Source organism: Hordeum vulgare, chromosome 4H, assembly GCF_904849725.1.
Source record: "Hordeum vulgare subsp. vulgare chromosome 4H, MorexV3_pseudomolecules_assembly, whole genome shotgun sequence".
NCBI lineage: Eukaryota > Viridiplantae > Streptophyta > Magnoliopsida > Poales > Poaceae > Hordeum > Hordeum vulgare.
This window is the reverse complement of record NC_058521.1, coordinates 154,983,040-155,001,911: the sequence shown is the minus strand read 5'-3', so window position 1 is coordinate 155,001,911 and position 18,872 is coordinate 154,983,040.

The window sequence follows — 18,872 nt, the reverse complement described above, 5'->3', positions numbered from 1 at the left end:
GCTAACATGGTTAGAGGAGGGGGAAGGCCTCGGGAAGAGGGGGAACAGGAAGAGGAGCTCACGGCGGATCTTGTGAGGCTGCCGGCAGGGTCGGGGAGGACCGGGAGACGACAGATCGACGGCGACCGGAGCTTCGGGGAGAGAGACATCCGAGAGGGAAAGGGGATCGAGAGGCCTAGGGGAGAGGATAGAGCCGCGGGGAGGAGGATAAGAAGACGCGGGCGTCGCGCTGGCGCTCCTGGAGGCCTCCAGCAGCGAGCAGGCAGGCAGGAGGTGGCCGGCTCGGCCGCCGTGCTCATCTTCTCCCCTGCCTTCTGGCAGGAGGAGGAAGATGACCGGGGAGCCCCTGGTGGGCTGGGCCGGCGACAAATAGAGGTAAGTCATTTCTTTCTCTTATTTCTTTTCTATTTTGTTTCTGTTTTGCTAACTATTGTTTTGCTATTTATTTCACCTCCAAAATGGTTTGTAAAAACTATTTTAAACACACCTGAATATTTGTTGGAATATTTCCAACCATTTCCAAAGTTTTCAACATTTTTGAAAATTTAAAGTTTCTGATTTCAAATTAAAAACTTGAAACGAGTAGCTTTTTGCATTTATTTAAAATGCTTAAAGTGTCAAGAAAATGGTTTTCTTCATTGCTCATTTACTTTCATGACTTATCAGAAAGTTTGAACTTTTCTTGAGGCCATTTTGGGTTCATTGATTTTAACTAGTTTTGAGATTTCCTTTATTTGAAGAAGTGGCTAGGGTTTGAGTTTTTCCTTCACCTCTTTCTTTGTTCTTGTTGAAAAATTCTTAGATGCAATGCAAAGAAGACATGAGCACAAGACTAACTTGCTTAAGGTGTGAGGGATGTGACAGGTTGGGATACCATCAAATCAAGATCAAGAACGGGGATATTCCAAAAACGGCTTTTATCACTCGTTATGGCCAATACGAGTACACCGTCATGTACTTCGGTTTAACCAATGCCCCAGCCACCTTCTCTCGCTTGATGAATTCAATCTTCATGGAGTATTTGGATAAATTATTTGTAGTATACCTCGACGATATTCTCATCTACTCGAAGAACGAACAAGAACATGTCGATCATCTAAGGCTGGTATTGATGAAACTTCGAGAGCATCGCCTTTATGCCAAGTTTTCAAAATGTGAATTTTGGTTACCAGAAGTGACCTACCTAGGTCACGTAATCTCTGGTAAGGGTATTGTTGTCAATCCCGAGAGAGTTCAAGCTGTCCTTGATTGGACTCAACCTGAATCGGTTAAGCAAGTTAGGAGTTTTCTTTGTCTAGCGAGCTATTGTCGCCGCTTTGTCGAGAATTTCCCCAAGGTTGCAAAGCCTCTAACTGAACTCCTCAAGAAAGATAAAAAGTTCGAGCGGACACCACAGTGTGAGCATAGTTTTCAGGAACTGAAAAGACGCTTGACTTCCGCACCTGTGTTGCTACCACAAGATTTTTTCTAAGGACTTTGTTATCTACTGCGATGCCTCGCGACAAGGATTAGGTTGCATTCTCATGCAAGATCGTCATGTGATTGCATACGCATCTTGAGCTTGCAGCTGTAGTCCATGCACCTAAAACCTGGCGACATTACCTTCTTGGTAATCGTTGCGAAATATTCACTGATCACCATAGTCTGAAATATATCTTCACCCAGCCGGATTTGAATCTCAGGCAAAGACGGTGGGTTGAGTTGATCACGGATTATGACTTAGGGATAACTTACACCCCGGGGAAGGCCAATGTTATGGCTGATGCACTAAGTCGTAAGTCTTATTGTAACAATTTGATGCTACAACAAGGTCAACCACATCTCTATGAGGAATTTCGGAAGTTAAATCTCCATATTGTTCCTCAAGGATTCCTTTCTACCCTGGTGGCGAAGCCTACTCTTAGGGATCAAATCATAGCCGTGCAGGCTTATGATAAGGGTATATCCCGGATCAAGGAGAATATTGCTAGCGGAAACGCTAGGGATTTCTCCATCAATGTGAAAGGTGTTGTGTTATTTCAGAACCGTTTAGTGGTTCCTAAGAGCAAACGTATGCGGCAATTGATCCTTAAGGAGGCTCATGATTCTCCTCTCACGATTCATCCTGGTAGTACTAAGATGTATCAGGACCTACGCCAGAGGTTTTGGTGGACTAGGATGAAGAGAGAAATTGCTGAGTTCGTTGCTAACTGCGACATTTGTCGTCGAGTTAAGGCAGAACATCAAAGGCCTGCTGGAACCCTTCAACCTTTAGCTATTCCTAAATGGAAATGGGATAAAGTCAGTATGGATTTCATTACCGGATTTCCCAAGACCAAGAAAGTAAATAATGCTATCTTTGTGGTCATTGACCGTCTCTCCAAAGTAGCTCATTTTCTTCCAGTTCGTGAGACTATAACAGCTAGCCAGCTAGCAGAGTTATATATCTCTCGAATAGTGTCTCTTCATTGTGTTCCCCTGGAGATTAACTCAGACCATGGAAGTATCTTTACTTCTCGCTTCTGGGAAAGTTTTCAGAATGCTATGGGGACTCACTTATCTTTTAGCACTGCTTTCCATCCTCAATCAAGTGGTCAAGTAGATAGAGTGAATCAAGTCCTAGAAGATATGCTCCGAGCTTGTGTTATATCGTTTGGTATGAATTGGGAGAAGTGCCTTCCATTCGCTGAATTTTCTTATAATAATAGTTATCAATCAAGCCAGGGCAAACCCCCTTTTGAATTTCTCTATGGACAAAGATGTCGAACATCTCTTAATTGGTCAGAAACCGGAGAGAGGCAACTCTTTGGCCCGGATATGATCCAGGATGCCGAAGAGCAGGTTCGCATTATTCGTGAAAAGTTGAAAACAGCCCAGTCTCGTCAAAAGAGCCAATATGATCGTCATCATAAGGCTGTGACCTTTGAAGTTGAAGAGAAGGCTTACCTTCGGGTTACACCTTTGAAGGGAACCCATGAATTCGGTATCAAGGGCAAGTTGGCTCCTCGTTACATTGGTCCTTTTCGCATTCTTGCCAAACGAGGAGAAGTTTCCTACCAGTTGGAACTTCCTCCGCGTCTTTCCAAGGTTCATGATGTCTTCCACGTCTCGCAACTCAGGCGTTGCTTTTGGGATCCTATCCGCGAAGTGGACCACGAAACGCTTGATCTCCAAGATAACCTTTCATACCGAGAATACCTTGTCCGTATTCTTGATCAAGCTGAGTGTACCACTCGATGTCGAAACCTCAAGTTTCTTAAAGTTCAATGGTCAAATCATTCTGAAAAGGAGGCAACATGGGAAAGAGAGGATCGTCTCCGAGTTGAGTATCCCGCGTTATTCCCGACGACTTCTAAATCTCGGGACGAGATTCTTTTGAGTGGGGGTGAGTTGTCACATCCCTGGATCCCTAACTAGGTTTTAGCCTTGTGCTCATGTTTACCTTCTTTGCATTCGAGAACTTGAAACAAATTCAAAGAAAGTCCTGAAACAAAACCCCAAAAACCCTAGCCACTTCTAATTCAAGGAAATTCAAAACTTGTTAAAATCAATGAACCCAAAATGGCCTCAAGAAAAGTTCAACTTTTCTGATAATTGTTGAAAACAAGATATTAGAAGTGAAACATATTTTCAAAATGCTATGGCATTTTAAATTAAGATAAAAGCTACAGAAATCAATTATATATTTGATTTCAAATATTTCAAAGTTTCCAAAAATGTTGAAAACTTTATATGTGGTTGGAAATATTCCAACTAACACTCCAGTATTATTCAAACTATTTTAGGAATAGTTTGGAGCCAAAAATAAATAAAAACAAATGTTAGAAAGTATAAACAGAAACTGAAGAAAGAAAAAAATGGAAAAAAAACCTAAGCTACGCTCACGTTAGGAAGCCGAGCCCACACGGGCATGGGCGTCTTCTTCCTCCTACCTTCTGGCAGAGGAGTGAACGCCCACGGCGACTCCTCCACCTCCTGCTTCGCCGTGGCGCGCTCCGGTGCTCCCCAAGACAGCGCAACAACGGGGATGACTACCCCGAGCGCGTCCCTATCTGTCCCTGCTATCCATTCCTCCCCCTCCTCTCGGTTTCTTCCCTCTCCTCCTGCCGCCATTGACAGGAGCTCGAGCTCGACCTGTCCGAGCCCTCTAGCCAGAGGATAGTCCCTCCGAGTGCTCCATTCTCTCCACCTCATCGAGCTAGCCGTGTACACCGAAGCATTCAACCTCCCCGAGCTCTGGTGCGCCACAGCGCCGTCGTCTTCAACCTCCGGCTGTCGGCAAGCTTCTGTTGATTCGACGTCCACAGCACCTCCCCGAGCCATCTGAGCTTCCCATCGCCTCCACCGTGAGCTTGCGCGTGTTTACCCTCTTCTTCCCCTCATTTTCCTGCACGCTAGCCACTAGACTGACGAGCCCAAGCTCCGGCTGCCGCCTCAGCTCATCGCCGGTGACCTCCGGTCATTCCCAGTCCTTCCTGAAGCCCGTAATGGATGAGGCCGAGCCTGGGGATCCTCCCAGTCCTCTCGACACTCGATCCCGAGCACCACAGCGATCTCTGGCGTCTCTCCGGCGAGGATCCGCCGCGGATCTGGTCGCCGTCGGTCAGTCTCCGGCACGGGATGACCTGGCCGCACTAATCCACAAGTTTAAGCGATAAACAGACGCTGACAGTGGGCCCAGTCTCGAGTCAAACTCACTTAGGGGCTGGTCAGCGCGGGATTAGCCCTGTGACGCTGACCAGTGGCCCCCACCTGTTAGGTTTGACGTGACCAGGTCGGCCGACAGCTGACGCCATGCTGACGTGGGCGTGACGCAATAAATAGCTTTTCTGTTATAAAAGAATTCCAGAAAATTCCCAAAACTTCTAAAAATCATAGAAAATAATCTGTAATTCCAATGAAAATAATTTACATATGAAAAAGTATCAGAAAAATCCAAGGAATCTGATTTTGATATTTTCAAACATGTTTGAAAATGTTAACATCACCAAACAGATTAAATGGTGATTGGGATAACCTTATCAAATAATATAGATTTTGAATTTGAAATTCATTTGAATTCCACTTCAAATACCATGACCAAACTATGCTCAATCACAACCAGCAACTCAACATATCATTCCCATGCATGTTAAAACAAGATGACCTGAGCATCAGGTCGAATCAATTAAAAGGGTATTCGAAAAATACCTGGTTTGAAGTGATATTTGAATCTTGATTCAAATCAACTTCAACTTAATAAATGGTAGCTACATTAGCCTACCACCTTTAATCTTCATGCCATGCTCATGAATCATCTTGTTGCATATGATTGATATTGATGGATATTGTTTTTACTGGTAGGCCCCGCTCCTTCGGATTCCACCGAATATCCGACTGACGGATATTGTCCTTGTGCTGAGCAACAAGCCAAGCAACCATTTTGATCATCCCGATAAATCCCATGTTCTCGCTCCTGCTCTTATTTCTTGCATTAGGGAAACTGCTTTCACGGCTTTTACTACGTTAGTTGAACCCACTTCATTTGCATGACATGTCTTTGTCACAGTAAATAGTTGAACCTTGCAACCTAGCATACCTGGTAGATGCTTGAGCCATGATGTGCCTTATCCTGCTATGCATGCTATGCTTAGAGTTGTGTATGGTCTGTCATCTGGGTGATGAACAGAATTGTGAGAATGTGTTCAGTAAGTAAAGGTTGTGTGTTGAACCTGATTTGGTAAAGGTACCGGTGAAAGGCTATATAGGAGTACATGGCGGGTTGTTTCATTGGAACCATCCTTAGGAACTGAGTTCCGTGTTTGTAATCCAAGACTAGATACTACCACACGTTGGGATACTTAATTGACCCTCTCAACTTATTAATCGCTTAGTACTCGGTCCAGGAGTTGCAAGTAGTTTCTGGTGTTTATAGTCATGGTGGAGGCCGTGCGTAGCGCTGACCTTAGAGTTGGGCTATGATGCGGTAGGTAGTGGCACGGTGTACCAACTGGCACCCGGATGGTGAGCTTGGGAACCCTGCGCACATCATTTGGGGTCGTGGCGGAAACCTCGGCCGGACTTCCATGTGGGTTACCCTCAGATAGGAGATAGACCTGGCCTAAGTACTAGTGTGGTTAACGGTCATGGCCGACTCCCTCGCTGGGCTTCCGCTTGAAGGTTGCCGAGGTGCATGACGTGCACATGGCGATAAGTGGCGAGAGCGTGTGTGAAGAAGTACACCCCTGCAGGGTTATGATCTATTCGAATAGCCGCGTCCGCGGATATGGACTACTTGGAGACATATGTTGTTCATAGATAACTTTAATGACTACTCATAAAATTGTCAAGATAAGCGTGAGTGTCATGGACGGCATTTCTGTATGGAGGCGGAATGATTCCACGATGGAGTATTGTTGTGGTTTTAGTGGACTCGTGTGCGAGAAATCAAGTTGTAAAAATTATTTAAAAATGCAAGTTGTCTAGCCACAAGTCAAATGCTGGCTTTCCGCATGAAACCCCACAATTCCTTATTGATACATTGCATGAGTAGATAGTTTGTCCTAAAGACTTGCTGAGTACTTTTGTACTCATGTTTGCTTAAAAATTGTTGCAGAGGTTGTTAATGACCCTAATGGAGGTTTCTACCTAGACATCAATGATCACGAGTAGCTGGTATCCCAGCTACGGTCTGACCCTAGGGTGGGTCTGTAGATAGTCAGGCCATGTGCCTTTGTCTTTCCTTCTGTATGTACTCAGACAACTTTACTCTTCCACTAGTTTGTAAGAATTGTGTGTATGACTTGTGATGATTTGTCGTGAGACCCCTACCTTGTAATATTATGTGTGTGGCTCTTCCAAGCCTTCTAAATAAAGTTTCTATGTTATGGTTATGTTGTGATGCCATCGATGTATCTATACATATCGGTATGTCATGCATACGTGTGTTGTACTTGATATGTATGGGGTTCGATTACCTAGCCGTAGGCTTTTGCAGCATTCCTTATAGGGAAATGCCCCTTTGTGACCCAACGAGCCATGGTAGTTTGCTACTGCTCCGGACACATTGGTTGACCGGCATGTGTCCTTCTTAGATGCTGTGTCTGTCCCCCTTTGGGGAAATGTCACGCGATGTAATGGAGTCCCTGTAGCTTGCTACGACTCGTCTACATTCACTGGTGACGGACACCTGCTTTGCTGGGTCAGGTATGCCTGTCCCTGTGCGAAACTACCGCTTTGGTTTATGACTAGACATGTCGATCTGGGTTCTCTGTCAATGGATTGCTAGCGACACAATTGCATACGCGAGTCAAAAGGCGCAAACGGTCCCGGCTAAGGTAAGGCTGTAGCCGTGGGGATAACCGTGCGTGAGACCGCAAAGATATGCGATGTGTTACAGGCTGGATTCCTATGGCTTAGGATCGGGGTCCCGACAAGATGTTAATGAAGATTGGTCCTCCGAAGAAGGAGGAAGTGTTTGTGATGACGATGGCTTCGATTTCACCCTCCCGGGGAGGAATTCCCCCGGCTGAATCTCTCTGCCAGAGAGCAAAAGGCTTGTGCTCATGTTTTCGCCTCGAGATGGCGACGCTTCATCCCAAAAGTATCCTTCTTTTTTTCTAGGTCAAAACACACTACATAGGATAAGAGGGGGGTCGGGAGACCTGCTGGTGGACCACGAGGCAACAGGGCGTGCCCGGGGGAAGGGGGGGTGGCCGCGTCTTGTTGGCTCGCGATCAACAGGTGGGCCCCCTATGGTATTTTTTGGCCCAATAATTCTTATATGTTCCATAAAAATTCAGGTCATTTGGAGTCCACTCATTTTTCACCCTTTTTCTTGGTTTTTAGGTCGAGAATTCTAGTTTCTAGTAATTTCCCTCTTTGTGGTGTACCTTGCATATTCAGATAGAAAAGGCATAATAAGTGTCTGAAAATGTGGAATAATGGACAAGAATAACATAGACATATATACAAATTCATGATGCATAATGGATATATCAACTTCCCCAAGCTTAGACCTCGCTTGTCCTCAAGCGAGAACCGAGCTCGATAATAATGACCACATGATTTCAGAGAGATGTGTCGATAGAAATAGAATATGAACATGAGAGCATCATGAATATTAACATAGCAGCAAGTTCTTTTTCATCATATAGCTTCTCATAAACAAGTAACGATCTATCCACAATTGTTGAAGTGTGAAGCATAAACTTTATTGGCAGACAACAAACCATGTTCGTAGTCATCGAGACAATCATAATTCATCATATTTCACAGGAGAGCCTATGTAAGATCTTTTATATATATGCAAGTTCACATACTCCACTATCATTTAATCTTCTATGATTGCTACCCCTCATTGCATACTTTTGGAGTTAATGTTTTCATCGTACACATCGGAAGATAGGGGCTTCATTGTTGTGCCACCCAACTTATTAACCTCAAGGATAATGTCAACAATAATGGTTCATGATTTCCTACATTCAACTATATATATATACACACACACACACACGCACACACACACACACACACACATATATATATATGGATCAATCGCCAAAACATGATGCTTTCTAACTAGAGAGTTAAAAGGTTGGAATAGGGACAACTTTATATTGCCCCTTATGATAGCAAACTTTGTAATGCACTCTGTCGCTTTTACTTGTTGCCATCATAAGATCGTACAAAGATTATTTTCCTTTACAATAAAATATCATACATGTTTAGGAGAAATTTTTATTTCCTGGTGCACCGATGACAACTTACTTGAAGGATCTTACTCAATCCATAAGTACGCATGGTGGACTCTCATGGCAAGAAACTGGGTTTTAGGATTATGGATGCACAAGTAGTTTCTCTATTTAGTGTGGAATATTTTGTCTGGCAAAACATCTAAAGCAAGCACCACATGTTAGAGGATCCAAGACAAAATAAATTATGTGTGAATGTAAACGACCATGATCATTATGTTGTCTTCCATGTCCAACATCAACACTCGCTCATTATATAATACTTGGTGAGGGTTTATAATCACAGAAGATGTCCAACATAGTGTATTTATATGTGAGTCTCCTCTCCTTCATCATAATACTGCATAGATGGTAACAATTACTAATGCCATGTTTGCGTATTCCCAACAACTTGTATCACTAATACCTTTTCTATGTGGAGTCATTACTCTTCATGGGATTAGCATATGATTCTTTTTGATCTCTTTTATTTTATTGCTCTGATGATAGATGCATGAGAGTAAAGCACACAAACTCAACTAATATTTATTATATAACTCTCACACTCGGTTACAAGGATAGATAGATATCAAAGCAAAAAATCTAAGCAAAGCAAAGCAAATCTGAAATTATTTCTCTAAATCATGATATAGCTAAGGATTGAACTAAGATAGATGGTAATGGTACAAGGGATGGTGATATGATATCGGGGCTCCTCCCCCAAGCTTGGAACAAGCTAAGGGTGGTGCACATACACATGTACTCAGGTGTCCTTATTGGGTGATGGTGGTGATGATCTAATTGGCTTGTTCTTCAGTAGAAATTCTAGATTATTGATCATCCTCTGAAGAGAAAGATTCCGCTCTTCTAGCAAGATAACTTCATTAGTGAGAGCTGTATTTTGTCCACACATAGATTCCATGGCATTGAATGCATCAATTTCATGCAAGGAAATATCATCACGAAGAAGTAATAGTGCTTCTCCCTTATTAGACACTATAGACGGAGGATTTTTATAGTCTCCTTTGGATCCTTCAGCTCCCTCCTGGCCTTTCCTCATGACATCCTCGGGGACCTCCTGTGTATCCTTCTCTCCCGAGGACAGCTCATAGTAGACCTTGTTGTATGGACACATTCCTGGTGAAGGTTGAAATATGTGATGTTTCTTGTGGAGGGCCGGTGGAGCAATGATGATCAAGATCTGTGAGAAAAATAACCCGAAACAACTACAAAGGAAAAAACTCGCGATGCACTGATCAAAACAGTTGAGAGTGTATCTAATGATTTTTCTAGGTTAGAATACATGTACTGGACGAAAACGAAGCCCGGGAGGCACATGAGGGCCCCACGGGAAAGGACATACTTACGAGCATCTTTAAAAAGAGTAGGCCAATAAAAATCGGATTGTAATACCTTGTGTGTAGTTCTATCACCAGCATGGTGTCCTTCGTAAGCTTCGGAGTGGCACTTCTGTAGGATCTCACCTTGTTCATGCCCAGGCACACAGTGTCTAATAACACCACCACTCCTTCTTTATAAAGATGTGGGCAGTCCCAAATGTAATGTCCCAAATCATAAAAGATTTTTTTTCTTTTGTTGATAGGTGAAATTAGGTGGAATATATTTAGCGAGAATATAATTAGCATACTCTGCACACCAAGGAGTACTATGCCAAGTGTTTATAGTAGTAAGTTGCTCATGAGGAAAACTATAATCAATGGGCAGTTGGTCATCAAGAACATTTTCCATCCCAGACAAGTTATCTGCTATGGGTGTGACAGCGTGAGAATGACGCTCTAGAAGATTCCCCTTTTATTCCATTCTCATCGTGTTATTAGATTGTCCATCGCATTCATCATCGCATCATGCGCATCATCTGCATTCCATCGACACTCCGTTGCCGCCAGTTTTTAAAACTTCCATCCGTTATTAGTTGACGGTTCTCTCTGTTATTCGTCGTTGAGCATTTTGAGCCCGACCACACACGCACGCGCGCGCGGCATCGATAAAATATTGTTTTTAAAAGTGTGTGTAAAACTTTCTCGAATTGGGTTGAAACTTGGCGTGCGGTCTTGTTATGATGTAAGTAGGTCGTCTGCCAAATTTCATCGCGATCGGAGTTTGTTTGATACTCGAACAGTCGACCGTAGCGGCACCGTTGATACATCTCAAACGTATCTATAATTTTTGATGGTTTCATGCTGTTATCTTGTCAACTTTGGATGTTTTATATACCTTTTATATCTTTTTTGGGACTAATTATTAATTCAGTGCCAGTTCCTGTTTTTTCTGTGTTTTTGACTCTTTTCAGATCTGATTTTGGAACAGAGTCCAAACGGAATAAAATCCCCGAAATGAATTTTTCTAGAACAGAAGAAGATTGGGGGACTTGAGGGCCAAGGCAGGAGGACCACAGGGGCCCACAAGCCCTGTAGCCACGGCCAGGGGGCGTGGCTACCAGGCTTGTGGCCCCCCTGGAGCTCCCCTGCCCTAGCTCTTTCGCCTATATATTCCCTAAAATCCCAGAAAAAATCAGGGCGCCCACGAAACCACTTTTCCACCGCCGCAACCTTCTGTTTCCGTGAGATATCATCTGGAGACCCTTCCTGGTGCCCTGCCGGAGGGGACTTTGGAGCTGGAGAGCTTCTACATCAACATCATTGCCTCTCCATTAACTCGTGAGTAGTCTACTTCAGACCTACGGGTCCGTAGTTAGTAGCTAGATGGCTTCTTCTCTCTCTTGTATCTTCAATACAAAGTTCTCCATGATCTTCATAAAGATCTATCCGATGTAATCCTCTTTTGCGGCATGTTTGTCGAGATCCGATGAATTGTGGATTTGTGATCAGATTATCTATGAATTATATTTGAGTCTTTGCTGATTTCTTATTTGCATGATTTGATATCCTTGTAAGTCTCTCCGAGTCTTGGGTTTTGTTTGGACAACTAGATCTATGATTCTTGCAATGGGAGAAGTGCTTGGTTTTGGGTTCATACCATCCGGTGACCTTTCCCAGTGACAGAAGGGGCAGCAAGGCACGCATCATGTTGTTGCCATCAAGGGTAACAAGATGGGCTTTCATCATTGATTTGAGATTGTCCATCTACATCATGTCATCTTGCTTAAGGCATTACTCTGTTCTTATGAACTGAATACACTAGATGCATGCTGGATAGCGGTCGACGTGTGGAGTAATAGTAGTAGATGCAGAAAGTATCGGTCTACTTGTTTTGGACGTGATGCCTATATGTATGATCATTGCCATATATAACGTCATGACTTTGCGCGGTTCTATCAATTGCTCGACAGTAATTCGTTCACCCACCGTCTACTTGCTTTCATGAGAGAAGCCACTAGTGAACACTACGGCCCCCGGGTCTACTCACAATTATCATCTCCGCTTTTACTTTTACTTTGCTTTGTTTACTTTTTTCTTTTAGTTCTAACTTTGCAAACAATCTATAAGGGATTGACAACCCCTTCATAGTGTTGGTGCAAGCTCTTTGTGTTTGTGCAGGTACTTGTGACTTGACGCGATCCTGCTACTGGATTGATACCTTGGTTCTCAAACTGAGGGAAATACTTATCGCCGCTGTGCTACATCACCCTTTCCTCTTCAAGGGAACACCAACGCAAGTCTTCAAGGCCGCGGGGGAGTCCTTTGCATACTTGCCCAGGAAATCCCTATAGGCGTAGCCAGCAGCAGAAGGATTTCTGGCGCCGTTGTCGGGGAGAGATCAAGTCAAGATCTATCCAAGTAAGTGTCACCAACTTATCTCTTGCATTTACCTTTTTTGCCAGTTTCCTCTCGTTTTCCTCTCCCCCACTTCACATTTGCCGTTTTCATTTGCCTTTCTCCTTTGCCGTTTTCATTTGCCTTTTGCCGTTTTCCTTTGCCAGTTTTTTGCTTGCTTGTGTTCCTGTTTGTTTGTTGAAGTCATCATGGCTGAAAACACCAAACTTTGCGACTTCTCGAATACTAATAATAATGATTTTATTAGTACTCCGATTGCTCCCGCCACTAGTGCGGAATCATATGAAATCAACGCTGCCTTGCTGAATCTTGTTATGAAATAGCAATTTTCTGGCCTTCCTAGTGAAGATGTCGCATCCTGTCTTAATACCTTCATTGAACTTTGCGATATGCAAAAGAAGAAATATGTGGATAATGATGTTGTTAAATTGAAGCTTTTTCCATTCTCTTTGCGAGATCGGGCAAAAACTTGGTTTTCTTCTTTGCCTAAAAATAGTATCGATTCTTGGAATAAGTGCAAAGATGCTTACATATCCAAGTATTTTCCGCCGGCTAAGATTATCTCTCTCCGTAACGATATCATGAATTTCAAGCAACTTGATCATGAACACGTTGCACAATCTTGGGAGAGGATGAAATTAATGATTAGAAATTATCCCGCTCATGGCTTGAGTTTGTGGATGATTATACAAATCTTTTACGCTGATTTGAATTTTGCTTCTTGAAATATCTTGGACTCCGCCTTAGGTGGAACGTTCATGGAAATCACGTTAGGAGAAGCTACAAAACTCCTAGAAAATATCATGACCAACTACTCTCAGTGGCACACTGAAAGGTCACCTGCTAGCAAAAAGGTACATGCTATAGAAGAAGTTGACTCGCTTAGTGTTAAGATGGACGAGTTGATGAATTTGGTTGCTAGTAGAAATGCTCCTTTAGATCCTAATGACATGCCACTATCTTCCTTGATTGAGAGTAGCAACGCTAGTTCGGACGTTAATTTTGTTGGTAGGAACAATTTTGGCAACAACAATGCTTTTAGAGGAAACTATGTTCCTAGGCCTTTTCCTAGTAAGTCCTCTAACAATTATGGCAATTCCTACAACAACACTTATGGAAATCATAACAAATTACCCTCTGATTTAGAGAGTAATATCAAAGAGTTCATCAACTCTCAAAAGATTTTCAATGCGTCCATAGAGGAAAAACTACTAAAAATAGACGATTTGGCTAAGAGCGTTGATAGGATGTCTTGTGATATTGATGCTTTGAAAGTTAGATGTGCTCCTCCCAAGGTTAACTTGGATGAAAAATTAAAAGCTATGCGTGTCTCCATGAACGAGAGCAAAGAAAGAACCGCCCAAATTCGCACTAAGCATGAATGGTTTAAAAGGGTGCGTTCTAGTGATGCAAATCACGAAGATCTTAAAGTGCTTGGTGTGACTCCTCTTGAATCTTTGTTTTCGCGTGTCAAACCTATTCATGAAGGGGCTGGATATGAATCCACTTTGGTTGAAAAACGCCCCAATGATTCGGAGTCCACCTATCTTGATGATAAAGGTGTGGAGAGTGGAGTAGAAGAATACAAAATATTGGGTAGTAATGAAACTACCACTTTGGATTTCAAGGAATTAAATTATGATAGTTGCTCCTTGTTTGAATGCATTTCCTTGATGCAATCCATTGCAAACTCTCCACATGCTTATAGCCAAAGCAAAGCCTTTACCGCTCATATCGTAGATGCTATGATGAAATCTCTTGAAGAGAAACTCGAATTAGAAGTATGTATACCTAGAAAACTTCATGATGAGTGGGAACCTACTATCAAAATCAAAATCAAAAACTATGAATGCAATGCTTTGTGTGATTTGGGTGCTAGTGTTTCCGCGATTCCAAAGTCTTTATGTGATATTCTTGGTTCTCATGAGATTGAAGAGTGTTCTCTTAATTTGCATCTTGCGGATTCTACTATCAAGAAACCCATGGGAAGGATCAATGATGTTCTTATTGTTGCAAATAAGAACTATGTACCCGTGGATTTCATTGTACTTGACATAGATTGCAATCCTTCATGCCCCATTATTCTTGGTAGACCTTTCCTAAGGACTATTGGTGCTATCATCGATATGAAGGAAGGGAATATTAGTTTTAAATTTGCTCTAAAGAAGGGCATGGAGCATTTTCCTAGAAACAAAATAAGATTGCCTTATGAATCTATGATGAGGGCTACTTATGATTTGAGCACCAAAGATGACTATACGTGATTCCATCACCTTATGCCTAGCTAAGGGCGTTAAACAATAACACTTGTTGGGAGGCAACCCAACGAATCTATCATTTTTATTTCTGTTTTGTGTTTTCCACACTTTCATCATTCTGTTATGATTGTGTTTTTTGTGTTTCTTTTGCATTTGTGCCAAGTGAAACCGTTATGATTAGTCTTGGGGATGATCGTTTGATCATGCTGGAAAAGACAGAAACTTTCTGCTCACGAAAAGAATTTTCATTTTCTTTTCGGTGAGAGCTTTTGAGTTTATTCTTTTTTCTTCTGATTGCTACGCAAATTCTACATACTGTCGTAATTTTTCAGTATTTTTGAAGTACCATAAGTATACGAAGTATACAGATTGCTACACACTGGTCTACTATTAACAGATTCTGTTTTTGTTGAGTTGGTTCCTTATTTTGATGAAACTATGGATAGTATCGGGGGGTATTAGCCATGGAAGATTGAAAATACAGTAACCCAACATCAACATAAGTAGAATTTAAGTTTGCTACAGTACCTAAGGAAGTGTTGATTTGCTTTCTTATACTAATGATATCACGAGTTTCTGTTTAAGTTTCGTGTTATGAAGTTTTCATGTTTTGGGTGAAGTTCTTATGGACAAAGAGATAAAGAGTGGCAAGAGCTCAAGCTTGGGGATTCCCAAGGCACCCCAAGTTGATTCAAGGATGCCGAAAAAGCCTAAGCTTGGGGATGCCCCGGGAAGGCATCCCCTCTGTCGTCTTCAATCCATCGGTAACGTTACTTGGGGCTATATTTTTATTCACCACATGTTATGTGTTTTGCTTGGAGCGTCTTGTATCGCAGGAGTCTTTTATTTTTGTTGTGTCACAATCTTCCTTGTTGCACACCTAGAGAGAGAGACATGCACTCACCGTGATTTTGTCGAGCTTCACTTATATCCTTTGGTTAGGCAATTCAGCTCACATGTGTTTCACTTATATCTTTTGAGCTAGTTGATTTTGCTCTATGTTCTTCACTTCTATCTTTTGGAGCACAGCAGTGCGTGGCCTGGTAGTTTATCTATGCTATGAAAGTAGTCTCGAAAGGGGTAGTTATCCAAAGGGATATGAAAACTTCCACCTTCATGTGCATTGAGTAGTTAGAGAAGTTTGATTCATCTTAATTAGTTTTGAGTTGTGGTTGTGGTAATATTGAAGTTATACTAGTACGGTGTTGTGGATCTAGAAATACTTGTGTTGAAGTTAGTGATTCTCGTAGAATGCACGAACCGCTATGTGATGAAGTCTGAGCATGATTAGTTTATTGATTGTCGTCCTTTGTGTAGCGGTCGGGATCGCGCGATGGTTTATACCTACCAACCCTTCCCCTAGGAGTATGCGTTGAATGCTTTGTTTCGATTACTACTAAAACTTTTGAACAAGTATATGATTTCTTCATTACTAATGTTGAGTCCATGGTTTAGATGCACTTTCACCTTCCATCATCACTATCTTCTTTGGTGTCGTGCAACTTTCGCCGGTGCATAAACCCACCATATAGCCTTCCGCAAAACAGTCACCATACCTACCTACTATGGCTTTTCAAAGCCATTCCAAGATATATTGCCTTGCAACTACCACCATGACATGTGTCACCACTTCTACATTGCCATTGCATGATGTCTATGCCATGCTAGATCGTTGTCACGGTACACTATCGATGGCATTTCATATAGAGTCATCATTGCTCTAAGTTTTGAGTTGTAAGTGTGATCATCATCATTGATGGAGCATTGTCCCATGTGAGGAAATAAAAGAGGCCAGCGAAGCCCATTTACAAAAAGAGGCCAAATATGCCCACAAAAATAAAAAAATAAAAAAAGAGGTCAAAGAGCCCACCAAAAAAATGAGAGAAAAAGAGAGAGGGGACAATGCTACTATCTTTCCACACTTGTGCTTATTAAGCACCATGATCTTCATGATTGAGAGTCTCTCGTTTTGTCACCACCATATAGCTAGTGGGAAATTTTCATTATATAACTTGGCTTGTATATTCCAATGATGGGCTTCCTCAAAATTGCCTTAGGTCTTCGTGAGCAAGCAAGTTGGATGCACATCCACCAGTTTTCTTTAAGAGCTTTCACATACTCTTAGCTCTAGTGCATCATTTCTATGGCAATCCCTACTCATTCGCATTGATATCTATTGATGAGCATCTCCATAGCTCATTCGTATGCCTAGTCAATGTGACCATCTTCTCCTTGTTTGCCTTGCAACCTCCACCATACTCCATTCCACTAATAGTTCTAAAACCATGGCTCACGCTCATGTATTGCGTGAGAGTTGAAAAAGTTTGAGAAAGTAAAGGTGTGAAAACAATTACTTGGCCAATACCGAGGTTGTGCATGATTTAAATTCGTTGTTCAAGGATGATAGAGCATAGCCAGACTATATGATTTTGTAGGGATAACTTTCTTTTGGCCTTGTTATTTTGAAAGTTCATGATTACCTTGTTAGTTTGCTTGAAGTATTATTGTCTCCACGTCAATAGCAAACTATTGTTTTGAATCTAACGGATCTGAACATTCACGTCACATAAGAGGAGTTACAAAGGACATCTATGCTAGGTAGCATGAAAGCATCAAAAATTCATTCTTTATCACTTCCCTACTCGAGGACGAGCAGGAGTTAAGCTTGGGGATGCTTGATACGTCCCAAACGTATCTATAATTTTTTATGGTTTCATGTTGTTATCTTGTCAACTTTGGATGTTTTATATACCTTTTATATCTTTTTTGGGACTAACTTATTAATTCAGTGCCAAGTGCCAGTTCCTGTTTTTTATGTGTTTTTTACTCTTTTCAGATCTGATTTTGGAACGGAGTCCAAACGTAATAAAATCCCCGAAATGAATTTTTCCAGAACAGAAGAAGATCGGGGGACTTGAGGGCCAAGGCAGGAGGCCCACAAGGGGGCCCACAAGCCCTGTAGCCGCGGCCAGGGCGGCCCACGGCTACCAGGCTTGTGGCCCCCCTGGAGCTCCCTGCCCTAGCTCTTTCGCCTATATATTCCCTAAAATCCCAGAAAAAATCAGGGCGTCCACGAAACCACTTTTCCGCCGCAGCAAGCTTCCGTTTCCGTGAGATCTCATCTGGAGACCCTTCCCGGTGCCCTGCCGGAGGGGACTTTGGAGCTGGAGAGCTTCTACATCAACATCATTGCCTCTCCAATGACTCTTGAGTAGTCTACTTCAGACCTACGGGTCCGTAGTTAGTAGCTAGATGGCTTCTTCTCTCTCTTGGATCTTCAATACAAAGTTCTCCATGATCTTCATGGAGATCTATCCGATGTAATCCTCTTTGGCGGTGTGTTTTTCAAGATCCGATGAATTGTCGATTTGTGATCAGATTATCGATGAATTATATTTGAGTCTTTGCTGATTTCTTATTTGCATGATTTGATATCTTTGTAAGTCTCTCCGAGTCTTGGGTTTTGTTTGGCCAACTAGATCTATGATTCTTGCCATGGGAGAAGTTCTTGGTTTTGGGTTCATACCGTGCGGTGACCTTTCCCAGTGACAGAAGGGGCAGCAAGGCACGCATCGTGTTGTTGCCATCAAGGGTAACAAGATGGGCTTTCATCATAGATTTGAGATCGTCCATCTACATCATGTCATCTTGCTTAAGGCGTTACTCTGTTCTTATGAACTCAATACACTAGATGCATGTTGGATAGCGGTCGACGTGTGGAGTAATAGTAGTAGATGCAGAAAGTATCGGTCTACTTGTTTTGGAGATGATGCCTATATGTATGATCATTGCCATAGATAACGTCATGACTTTGCGTGGTTCTATGAATTGCTCGACAGTAATTCGTTCACCCATCGTCTACTTGCTTTCATGAGAGAATCCACTAGTGAACACTACGGCCCCCGGGTCTACTCACAATTATCATCACCGCTTTTACTTTTACTTTGCTTTGTTTACTTTTTGCTTTCAGTTCTCACTTTGCAAACAATCTATAAGGGATTGACAACCCCTTCATAGCGTTGGGTGCAAGCTCTTTGTGTTTGTGCAGGTACTTGTGACTTGACGCGATCCTCCTACTGGATTGATACCTTGGTTCTCAAACTGAGGGAAATACTTACCACCGCTGTGCTACGTCACCCTTTCCTCTTCAAGGGAACACCAACGCAAGG